The sequence below is a fragment of the Carassius auratus genome, unplaced genomic scaffold, assembly GCF_003368295.1.
Source record: "Carassius auratus strain Wakin unplaced genomic scaffold, ASM336829v1 scaf_tig00214110, whole genome shotgun sequence".
Lineage (NCBI taxonomy): Eukaryota > Metazoa > Chordata > Actinopteri > Cypriniformes > Cyprinidae > Carassius > Carassius auratus.
This window is the reverse complement of record NW_020527522.1, coordinates 117,837-130,260: the sequence shown is the minus strand read 5'-3', so window position 1 is coordinate 130,260 and position 12,424 is coordinate 117,837.

Sequence of the window (12,424 nt, the reverse complement as noted above, 5' to 3'; positions counted from 1 at the left end):
CACACCAAATATGCTTAAATTATGCTCAATCCAATTATATGTTAGTTTGAACTCATGTGTTTTGGGCATAACGTGCCATAAACCAATCAGAGTCTCATCTCAAATTCCCTTTAAATTCCAGCTGTGCTTCCACCATGGCAGAATTTGCAAGAGCAAAGACTGAAAACTTCTCCAGGGAGGAAAGGTTCTGCTTGTGCGGATGTTAAAGGGGTCATATGGCGTTGTTAAAAAGAACATTATTTTTTGTATTTGGTGTACTGAAATGTGTTTATATGGTTAAGGTTAAAAAAAATGTCTCAGGCTACTTATGTAACCATGGTTCCCCGAGTAGTTCACCTTTTTGTGACCCGTGTCTGAAGCATACATTGAAAAACACCCACAACACATTGGCCGGTGACAACCCATGACATCACTACTGGTGTGATCATAGTATAAATAGGCAAACACGTCATCCACTTCTTCATCCGAAGTTTGCGTCCGAAGCATGGCAGGAAGCTAGAGGACGCAGGGATACAACCAAGAGCCTAGCATCATACTAAGTCTTGGCCTGTCACACAGGTGCTACCGCTTGTTCTTGCATAGGCTGAAGGAACTGTCTCAACAGATCCCTAGAAGCAACACCCTGTTTAAATAGGTATCCTGAGGATACATAGGTGGAGTGGCACCCAAGATGAACAGGGCTTTTACCAGCTCAAGAAAGGGCACAAAGCAACTGTGCAAAGTCCTTACCATATAGGTTTTTAGAAAAGAACGCAGAGTACTAGCATGCACACTTACCACAGTGTGGATGGACTTTAGGATACCGTTCTAAGGGGCTCTCATGGCTCTCTGAAAGAGAAGCTCATAGATGGAATGGTACATCCCAAAACCAATATGTTTGAAAGTCATCAACTCAATCAATGGTATAATGCTGGAGTGGCTAGCAGTAAATATCTAGATTTGTAATTTCTATAGTAATAGACACAATTTTGAAATACATAGGCCTACACTATATTGGCTGAATAACTGGCGCGAATATGACGCACAAGCTCAGCCTGCAGGTAGAGATGGAGGCGGCAAGAGAAAAGGTGAAGACTTGGGAGCAACAACGCTGTTTTTGGTAAAACATGATTTTGACGACTTCATTAAGTTTTCCCACTGCGCAGTGCACCATCAGAGTGACATCTTTTTCATGTATTTTTGGATGTCCAAATTCGGTCCAAATGACGTCCAAAAAAATGACCCAGTTCAAAGATCAAATGTTGAACGGCAAGATGACGTCCAAGTTGGATCATGGTTGGACGTCCAAATAGTAGACCTAGTTTGTACGTCAAATAGATGTTTAGAAATGGTCATGGACCAACGGACCTAATATATACAGTACATGATCTGCACGTCTATCCAACATCCAGTGTTTAGTGGGTTGTTTTATAGAAAACTCTTTTAAAATATTTTCAATTTGCATAAATTGTATCTTAATTTTGATTCATGTTTTATCAATCAATTGCCTGTATTTAATAAATAAGAAGCAAATAAATAGCAGAAAATTTAATAAGGTGCCGACATGATCACTTGCATTGCATGTGAACTGGAGAGCGCCGAAACTCAGCTTGTGCCTCACAGATTCAAGAAATATAGAATATATATTACAGAAAGCTTGAAATGTCCACTTTTAAACTAAGATATTAAAACCAAAATAAATAGGCTACTCTCTTATAATGTAAGCCATATGAAATGTGCATTAGTCAGAGGCAGCCCTTATTCCACATATTTTCCAACCAGCAGGCCATTCTGGGTTGAGCGAGCGACCCCACGGAGTAAGCGGAGCGGAATATTCAGAAATGCGCTCTCCGCACACGAGCTCTGATCGGAACAAACCCGAACCTCACTTTCTGCTGACCTTGCAGAAACATCAAAATAGACATAGCCAGGATAGACTATTTTAGTACAAATTATGAGCTTATTGACGATTGTTTATAATTCTTGACAAAATTAGAATACCGTAATTCCTCAAATAAAAGCTGGGGCCTTTATTTACCTGAACTGCAGAAGGTAAAAGGCTTTTATTTGAAGCAGGCTTTTAATAGAGGCAGGCCTTAATTTCTAATTCCATCTGTTTGATAAGTAATTGTTTTAAAATACCCATTTTAAATTAAAAGTGATAGCGTTCCATTGGACAGAGATCATAACACTAGCTCAGAATCAATCACCAAAAGAACTAGTTTGGTTCAGACGCTCTGTGAGTCAGTCTGCTTCACGCTGAATCACACATGCGCAGTATCATCAGCTCTTCGGTTCTCGAATCGGACGCATCCAACAGAAACGCTTCTCGGTTCAGTGTACTGGTGATTTGGAAACCGATGCAACCGGTTCTAGACTCGAGAACGAGAAACGTTCCGGCAGTGGGCCTGTACATTCGCTATCTGGCTCTGCTGCACAAATTTCCCCCGGCATTTATTTGTCCGTGTTGACCACGCCCCCGCCCACTGTAAGAGGCCCGGCGTTTATTTGACTACCTGTGTTATTTGAGGAATTATGGTATATTAAGTCAATGATATTTTGCCTTTTATTTTGCCAGTACAATATTTTCTTTTTTGCTTATACATTGACCCACGCATCACTGCCTACTATGTCACGCATGAGTTAGTGTTTGGGGCTACAGAATTAGGCGTTGATGTTCTTTTGAGGAGATGTTGTTTAACTTATAATAGGCACATTCCAGGATCTGGTGTTCACTGGGCCTGGTGTCAATAAAAGCTTTTATTTCAGTAACAAGGATGTTTTCAGCTCTGAAACTTACAGGGTATTCTTTAAAGGAGGGGTGAAATGCTATTTTATGCATACTGAGTTTTTTACACTGTTAAAGAGTTGGATTCCCATGCTAAACATGGACAATGTTTCAAAAATTAAGTTGTACGTTTGAAGGAGTATTTCTGTTCCAAAAATACTCCTTCCGGTTTGTCACAAGTTTCGGAAAGTTTTTTTCGAGTATGGCTCTGTGTGACGTTAGATGGAGCGGAATTTCCTTATATGGGTCCTGAGGGCACTTCTGCCGGAAGAGCGCGCGCTCCCGTATAGCAGAGCACTGAGAGCACAACATACTTCACTGATCAGAGCGAGAGCGTCGCGAAATGTCACAAAAGGAGTGTGTTTTTGGTTGCCAGGGCAAGACAACCCTGCACAGATTACCAAAAGAGAAACAGCATTAAGGGACCAGTGGATGGAGTTTGTTTTTACAGAGCATCAACGGAGTTGTGCAAGTGTTTGTGTTTGTTCCCCTGCATTTCGAAGATGCTTGTTTTACAAACAAGGTCCAGTTTGACGCTGGATTTGCACATCGTTTATTTCTTAAGGATGATGCAGTCCCAACGAAAAAGGGTTACGATCCTGTGTTGGAACCGCAGGCGGTGAGTAAAACTGCTTAAAATATCTCTGTGTTGTTAACTTAGCTATCGGCGTGTAAGCACATCAAGTAAACAACATGCGATGTTGTCATCAAACTTGCACATTCCACATGTACAGCTTAAAAAAAAAAAAAAAGACGACAAAGTGGAACTTAGTCATTTTCCAAAACCGCTAAGCAAATATATACAGTTTCAGTACATACCACAGAGACGTTGTTGCTGATGCTGCTCTTGTTACATTTCAGCCTCTGGATCTGATTCTGGATCATAAATATAAGCTGAATCTGACTGTTAGCCATGGTTTGTTTTGGTTGGTTTTGTCTTCACTGTGTCACAGCTTCCAAACGCTCTCAACGCAAAAGCCTACTGGCGCTCGTGATTCTTTAGCTCCGCTCACACGTCACGCCTCCAGCCGGTCGTGTTTTTCCGGGAAAAATTGGTACAGACTATCTTTCTCTTATGAATATAATAAAACGAAAGACTTTTTGGAGTTATGAAGGATGCAGTACTACTCTATAGGTACTCAAGATTAACAGGATATTGAGTGAAAACGAGCATTTCACCCCCCCTTTAAATTCAATTCAAATCAATTCAAGATTATTTGTATAGCGCTTTTTACAATACAAATCGTTACAAAGCAACCTTACAGAAATTTACATTTCTACAACGTATGACTGGATTTTTCTGAAAAATCGTACAGAGACGTAGTCAGCCAGATGATGAACATTATTAACAGCAATTATTATATGATGCAGTCACATTTGTAGCAATATTTGTTAGTTCTGTTTGTTGATTCAGGGTTAGCATCATCTGGGGTCCTCTGAGGGTCAGCATCATCTCTTCTCAGGTGTTCTGGATCCTGACTGGAGTTTGTGTAAATCCTAGTTACAATACATAGAAACAAACAGAGACATCATTAGCATAGCTGCTGTTCCAACAAAGTAAAATTAATTAGTTTAACCCAAGCAAAAGAATAAAAATGCGCATTTGATCAGATGCAACTACACTCACAATTTAAGAGATACATTATTCGAATGCTTGGCGAAAGAGATGCATTAGAGATTTAAACAGAGAGAGTGTGTCTGAACCCCGAACATTATCTGGAAGGCTATTCCAGAATTTGGGAGCCAAATGTGAAAAATCTCTACCTCCTTTAGTGGACTTTGCTATCCTAGGAACGACCAAAAGTCCAGCGTTTTGTGACCTTAGGGAGGGTGATGGATTGTAACGTGGTATGAGGCTAGTTAGGTACGCAGGAACTAAACCATTTAGAGCCTTATAGGTAAGTAATGATAATTTGTTACTGATACGGAACTTAATAGGTAGCCATTGCAGAGACCGTAAAATTGGGGAAATATGATCATATTTTCTTGACCTGACCTGCATTTTGGACTACCTGTAGCTTGTTTATTGAAGCAGCAGGACAACCACCTAGAAGTGCATTACAATAGTCCAGTCTAGAGGTCATGAATGCATGAATTAGCTTTTCTGCATCAGAAACAGATAACATGTTTCGTAGCTTAGCAATGTTTCTAAGATGGAAGAATGCTGTTTTTGTAACATGGCAAATATGATATTCAAAAAACAAGTTGCTGTCTAATATACAGTAACACCCAGATTTTTGACTGTAGAGGAAGTAACAGTACATCCGTCTAGTTGCAAATGTACTACAAGTATGTTGACCTCTTGTATATCAAAAACTCAAGTAAAAGTTGATTTCTCAATTCCTGACCCCTTTAAAATAGTTTATACTTTATACCTGTGATGGGAAAGCTGAATTTTCACACAGTCTTTTGGAAATCATTCTAATATGTTGATTTGGTACTTAAGAAATATTTCTTATTTGTGTAAAAGTATATGTTTTTACTGTCTGTTTCTATCAATTTAATGATTCCTTGCTGAATAAATTAATTTTGTTCAAAAATTAGCATTCATTCTGTATGATGGGGAGAATGGTTTAAGATGAACCAGTTTACTAAAATAAATCAAACTTCCCAATGCTCCCAATGAGAAAAAGTGTGTTTGATTATTCCCTCAGTTCAGATGTATAGGTATAGTAATCACTGATTTACATAATTAAATATATTTAATTGATTGTTTATGCAGAGACCAAATTTATTATTTATAAACATTGTCTCTGTTTTACTGTATCTGTAAGATGTTGAGAGAGGTAAACAAACCAAAACTCAACCTTCTTTCCTTTAAATTATTGTCAGGATCCCTGTAGGATGAAATGTAATATCGGAAGGCCTTGTCCATACAGGATTATTGTTTAAGCCAAGCCTATGAGCTTTCTGCTTTCAGTGGGACAAATGGGAAAATTGAGGTACACAGGTTTTCAATAATCTGTGCAACACCCTACAGTGGCTCATGGGAAGGTACACATTGCTCTTCCTTCCTTTTCAGCTGGAAGCCCATGGAGGACCATCCTCTATGCATGTGTTTACAGGAACGAGTACCAAGCATGGAAACAAGTGCCCTCGATCCTCTCTAAACCCAAAACATACACGCACGTAAATGGCAAATGAATAGTCTTTTACTGGAAATATCTAGAGGAAAGAGACGCTTAACACATCCAAACATTAAAAAATGTCACATAATCAGGACAACGGAAGATAACTGCATTGCACAAGAGACCTACAGTAATGTCAGCTGAAGGGCAGTGGAATAAACAGACGCTTGTCTTTTCTTGGTTAGGGAACTGGATTAGAAGGGGTAACTGGGGATAGACATAGCCAGCCTCTTTCTGCTGTTTTAGAGTTCAGAGGACTTTCTCAATCCGTCTATTGCTCTCTCTTTCCCACTTTTTGTGCTCAAATTTAATATTTTTATTTTTTGCACTCTCAGAGTCTGGCCCTACACACCCTTCTTCCCAGTTTGTATCAAGGCCAACATATTTTCACTTGTTAATTTTCAGTTTTAGCTCTGTTACAAGACTCAATGTTAACTTTGCCATTGCTTTCATTAAGGCCGAGGTAGGATGAAATATGGATGTGTTGGGAGTGGATTAGAGTGATGGAATGGATTGAATATTGCTTTCCTGGCGCCTGGGCAATATTGTCTTTGGGGGTGTTAAAAGACACTTAGGCTCATAGAAACCTGAGCCATTTTCAAAAGACTATCACACTCAGTCAGGGCAGAAAATAAGTTTGACTCATCCGCAGCTGATAAATATAAATTTGAGACTGAGCAGACTTCAATGTTTAAGAGAGGCTACATCAACATTATTGTATGCATATAGTGCTGAGTTGAGAGAGGGGCTGACCTGAGGAAAACATTCTGTGGAACTTTTAAGCAACTTTCTTTGTGTTGAAATGGAACAAAAAATCCATTCTGACCATGACGTTTGACTGGCCGAGGGTGATGTGCTTTTAATGACAATTTGCTAATGAAAAATGCAGCTAAGACAGTAGTGTCATCAAATCGTTTGACGTTTCTGTTTTATATCATTACCAACAACAATATTGGAAACTAAGCAGAGTACTTGTGTCATATATCAAGGGATACATAACAGAATAGAAAATGCCCTGCTAGACTTACTTTTCTGAATTTGCTTGTAGACAATGGAATATTTGATGAACTAAAAAAAAGAAAAGAAAAAAAAAAGATTTTTCAAAGTTGTAAATAAAACAAAGTGTGTTGGAATATATTTTACAAGAAAATACTATTCGTCTTTCCAATTCAAAATTTCATGGTTATTTTCACTGTGTTATTTCTTTGTTTGATTCTTTGTAATTATTTCTGAGAGAATTTAGTTTCAAAGTAAGTCCTACACCATCTTTTTCAGTGTATTAAAATAATTTTTTAGAAATTGAAATAAAGCAGAAAAATAAATATATATTGGACGAAAACATTTAAAAAAAAAAAATTGAAATGTTGGCATGACCGCTTACTGAAAAAAATGCATTTATGTTGAAGTACCAAAAAATATAAAAACCAAAACTGAAATAAAAACAAATTAACATTAAATATAAATATATTTTAAAACTCATTAAAGTGATAAAAGCACATACAATTCTGAAACTAATTTTAAAATGAAAACTGAAAATAAATAATAAGATAATTAATAGTATATAAATAAATAAAAATAATACAGATGTGTATATAATTCCTAAAAATATTGGTTAAGAAATTGAAAACCATGATGTCACATGCAGTATGCTTTCTTTCAAAATAAATCAGTGTATCATTCATTCAACCAATTTGTTCAAAACAACAACTAGTCATAAAGAAAACAGTTTCATTGTTTGAAAAATGTTTTGTTTCTGAATGAATCATTGTTTTTGAACAAATCAGTTGAATAAACAATTCAGTCACTTACTTTGATCCTGATAGCAATGTTTTCGAGGGGAACCTGTTATGTGTGTCTTTCCTGAATGAATGAATCGGTTGAATGGATGATCTACTGATGGAATGATGTAACTTGCAGAAAGAGTAATTTGAAGAATAATGAGTTTTAATACTTTCTACAGTCATTTTTGTTCTGTGGCAGCATAATGCAAACTTCCTCTGTACTATATGTTATATCTTTGTGTTCTTTGAGAGAGGACATCAGAGAAAGCAGGCCAGCTTTAAAAAAATACAACTAAATTGAAAATTAATAACCGGCAAAGATATTCAAAAAATCCAGAGCATTTATGGAATCCTCCAAAATGAGGGTGAAAAGGCCATTTTGGTGATGCACAGGAAGTGCTTCTGGAGGGAGGCTTTTTTGTGAGACTGTGGAAAGTGTAATTGAGCAGGGTAATAAGTTCCAGTGTTTATCTGTGAGCCAGTGTTTATCACTGATATATTCATTTTTTAAATAAACAAATTAATGCCTCAGTCTGAAAGAGAAAGTTGGCTGGATGGGGGAGTAACTACTAACTGCAGTAACAAATGTTTCACTAGTATGACAGTAGCTCAGTTTTTCCTCCAGTGAGTAGCATTATATGATGTTACTTCACTGTTTTTGTGTCACATTGTCTTTTACATGCTAGTCAATCGAACTGATATGGTAATCGAAAGTGTTCTCCTAAAATGTACCCTCTCTGTCATATACAGTATTAAAAGACTCACCAATACCTTACATATGAAATATTTTCTGTATACTAAATGCTACACAGATTTTTTTCTTGTATATGTCAGTGATTAGCAGATTGCGCACACATAGCAGAGCACTCAGTGGTCCTGTCAGTCTTCTTCCTCCAAATTTCTCAAACTCAGCTTCGACTTTAACCACACCACAGCCAGCACTCTAGCCAAAAACTCAGCAGACTGTGTGAAATGGGTGGCTGACATGGAATGCAGAAATTTTCAGATTAAATCCGAGGTAGAGCGAGACATGTTAAGACACGTCTGTTTTTGGTTTATGTAGAGGACAAATGCATTTTGACAGAGAGCCATAATGTTAGAAATGCTGCTGCCTTTTCACTCTGTAAACATCAAATAATCACATGATCATATTTGTTTAGAACAATAGTCTACTCCAATCCAACAAACAGAGAGAAGACAAACCTACCTGGAGTCTCTCTCTTCATGCCATGTCACCAGCTCTTTCCAGCAGCCCATCCTCAGTGATGCATGGGCAAATACCTGTCACTAACTGCCTGCTGTGGTAATAGGCTGTTCAACAACCCAGTCATAATTCATTACAACATGTAAGGTAGACATTTGGATGAGAGAACCAGCTTGCCCATCACAGCTCGTAGCGCGGGAAGATATACTGCACGGTCTGTCACGATAAGGGGCTATCTGGCAGTGGGACAGTGCAGGAGAGTCAGAGGTTGGCTTTATCTCGGTCCTGTAGAGGCAGGGGTCTCGTTGGCTACGTCTGTCCTCCGCCCGATGGTCCTGTGATTTATAAATAAAGTCATCACTTAAGTTTGCCATCCATAACTGTGATGAGCCACTGAAAGTCGACGCAAGTCTGAGCACCCTGTCCCTGACATTAATTACACAGAAAATTTAACTAAATCTATTGCAGTGATTGAGGTGTTTACCGAGAGCAAGCAGCCACAAGGATGACTCTCTATCTATCATTCCACAGATAAGAGGACATAAAACGCAAGGTGCTGTGTTGACATATTGAATTACCTCTGAAAACGTGTCGTTTCCGTGCAACACGTGAACTGGAATTGTGCATTTGTATGGTGTATATGTCATGCAGTAAGGAAGCAGAATCCACATGTGGCATAAAGCCAGCGGTTACTTGAGAAAAGTTTTGCATGTATGAATACAGAGGATTCCAACAATTGTGTTCAAAATAATGACATCTGTCACTTTAAAACGTCTGGAGAAAAATGAAGAGAGATGTATAGTGAGTGCTTCCTCTCGTATGAAGCAGTGTAATCCTCTTTAAAAGAAGACTTTGCCTTGCAAACCCTTTCTTCTTTAATTGTAACAATGATAATTACGGTTTTGTGTTGGACGACTTTCAAGGACTTATCTACTCTATTTTGTATTATTAACTTTCCCACTTCGACTAAATCCGAAAGTTTTATGCTTTGTTAGGTCTATTGTCATTATTCATTTTCAATTGCCCATATTTCCTTTTTGAAATATAAAGTCATTATGTACTTACTTTTTTTGTGTGTTTCCCTTGAAGCACTCTCTTTTCTATTATGGCTGAGCTGAAAAGTTTTTCCACAGATTTTCTTTTTTCATTGCAACTCTGAAATCACCATGAAACACCACGGCTCTATTTACAGAGAACCCATTTGGGTCTGAAAGTTTGAAATGGGTCTTTTTTTCCCAACATACGCCTCATTCTTTTAAAACGCCTAACTGGCAAAACGTCAGCGGCGAGCTCCCGTGTCTCAAACCCGAAAGGTCATATGTGAATTTTGCCCTTCGGCCTTGTTATCAAAGTCAAATGGCAAGTTTAACAGATTCCTAAGGGCCTGTTTTGAGAGCATGCCCAGTCATATCCCCACTTCCTTGTTCATATACACAGACAATGAGTAATTAGCACACAGCGGTAAGCATTTTTTCCTGGCTTAAAAGGCCTAGACGTGTGGCCGGCTTCAGAGGCAGGGTGGCTTTTAATCTGGGCGCACCACCTGTGAGAGGTGTCAGAAGTTGTGCTTGGCATGGCAGCAGTAGGACTTCATTATATCTGAGCCAGGCTTGGCCTGAGTTATGCCTGCCTGACTATACCTCTCAGGCAACACACACACACACTCTTTGCTCGGCCCTTTCCCTTTCACACAGCACCCGCAATTTGTCACTTTTCACATGAGATGAAGCCTTTTATGAAGCGAAATGAGTTTCCCGAGAAAAAAGTGCCACAAAAGCCCCATGATTAATTTGCTTGTTAGGCTATTGCAGCTGTCACCTGTGTAAGACATCTGGACAGCAGTAATGCCATGAGTGGGACCGAAACATGGCTCTCGCTCACACACTCTCGCAGTTAGTTTTCCCTGCAGTCAGTTTTTTAGTGGGCTTTTAAAAGGGGACTACTTGCTGTCTAAAATAGGCCTTTTTCTAAGAAGTAATTAATAAGCATTACTTGTGATTGACATGGTAATTAGTTGTATTAATGTGCCGCTAAGAGGGTCTGTACAGGGAGGAGGCTTATGGGTGTGAGTGGGATGGTCTAACTCAAAGTGACCTCACTTATGTTTAATTGCCTTTTCTAATAATAATCTTGCTTTTACAGACAAGAAAAGCATGGACTAAACAAAAAAGGATAGCGTACAGTCAGACTGTGGTTAAGATGATGTGAAATTACTTTGAGGGGCTGTTGTCAGGTCTCTGATATTGTATTCATCTTTAATCTGCTGCACTGGAGCAATGCTAGTGGGTGTGTTTAAAATTGTAAAAATTCTCTATGATACACCGCTATCCTGTAGTAACTCTTAAATCCATGTTAAGAAGCAAAGAAATGAATAGCTGGACTGGACTGGACACAGACAGCAGGGTCGTGTGCTATTCAATGCATTTTAAATCCCAGTCTATTTCCTGACTTTGATTTGAAAGGAATAAATTAATTTTACTGTAATTTTTAACTACAAAAGTCAAGACAAACAGTAAATGATGACTTAACCAAAGCCTTAGAAAGTTTAGAAAAAAAGTTTAAAGAGCATTGAAGTAAAGAATAGATCATATATCATATCATATCATATCATATCATATCATATCATATCATATCATATCATATCATATATCAATTAAGTTTTCTGGACCAGGTTGGAAGAACTTAAAAATGTAAATTCCCACATGCATTACCATTGCTGAAGTTATTTTACGATTAAGTAAAGAATTCCTATAATTCCAATTGAAATTCCAATTAAACTGCCTTTAAGTTTGTGGCCAATTTACCTCAAAAGTTCGAACTCATGAATTAAAAGAAAACTAGTTCTAAAATTCTGGATCCAGCCACTAATTCTTAAATTCTGAATTTTGCAAACCCTTGCAAGAATGAAGTATTCACTTGCAGTGGTAATATTTCATAAATATCAGCAGCAATTGTTTTTTTAGTGCATGGAACCTTTAATCTGATTTGTTCAGCAACAAATGTAGTGTATAAAGTGCATTAAAAAGTAGATCCGTGGCAGCAACGAGATGCAATTTTGAATGAATCCCCTCCCTTAATTTTTAATTATGTTGGAATTAGCTGGTAGCATCCGTTTATTTATGTTTTCTATGTAATCAGGAAATTTATCTGAGAAAACAGAGGCCCAGGGGCCGGTGACATCAAAAATGCAACACAATACTCTCCCATTCACATACCTCCCATTTGATTAAAACTGTTTTGAAATATAGATAAACAATTCTGGCAGGTCCCATCATGTGCCTAGGGCCTACCATGACCAATTCCTGTTTCTACTAAAAAACAAAAACAGCAAATTCCAGCCAGAGAATTGAGGTCCTCAATCCAACCTGCAATCAATTTGTTTGGCAGAAGCTATACAATAACAACATCAGTGGATGGGGCTTTAGTAAATGTTTAAAAACATACATCTTAGTGCCTGTATTTCTTTCCCAGAATCAATTTACTGTTGAAAGACACATTTCGCACTGATGGAGCAATTTGAGAAATGGAAATGACACCTGACAAC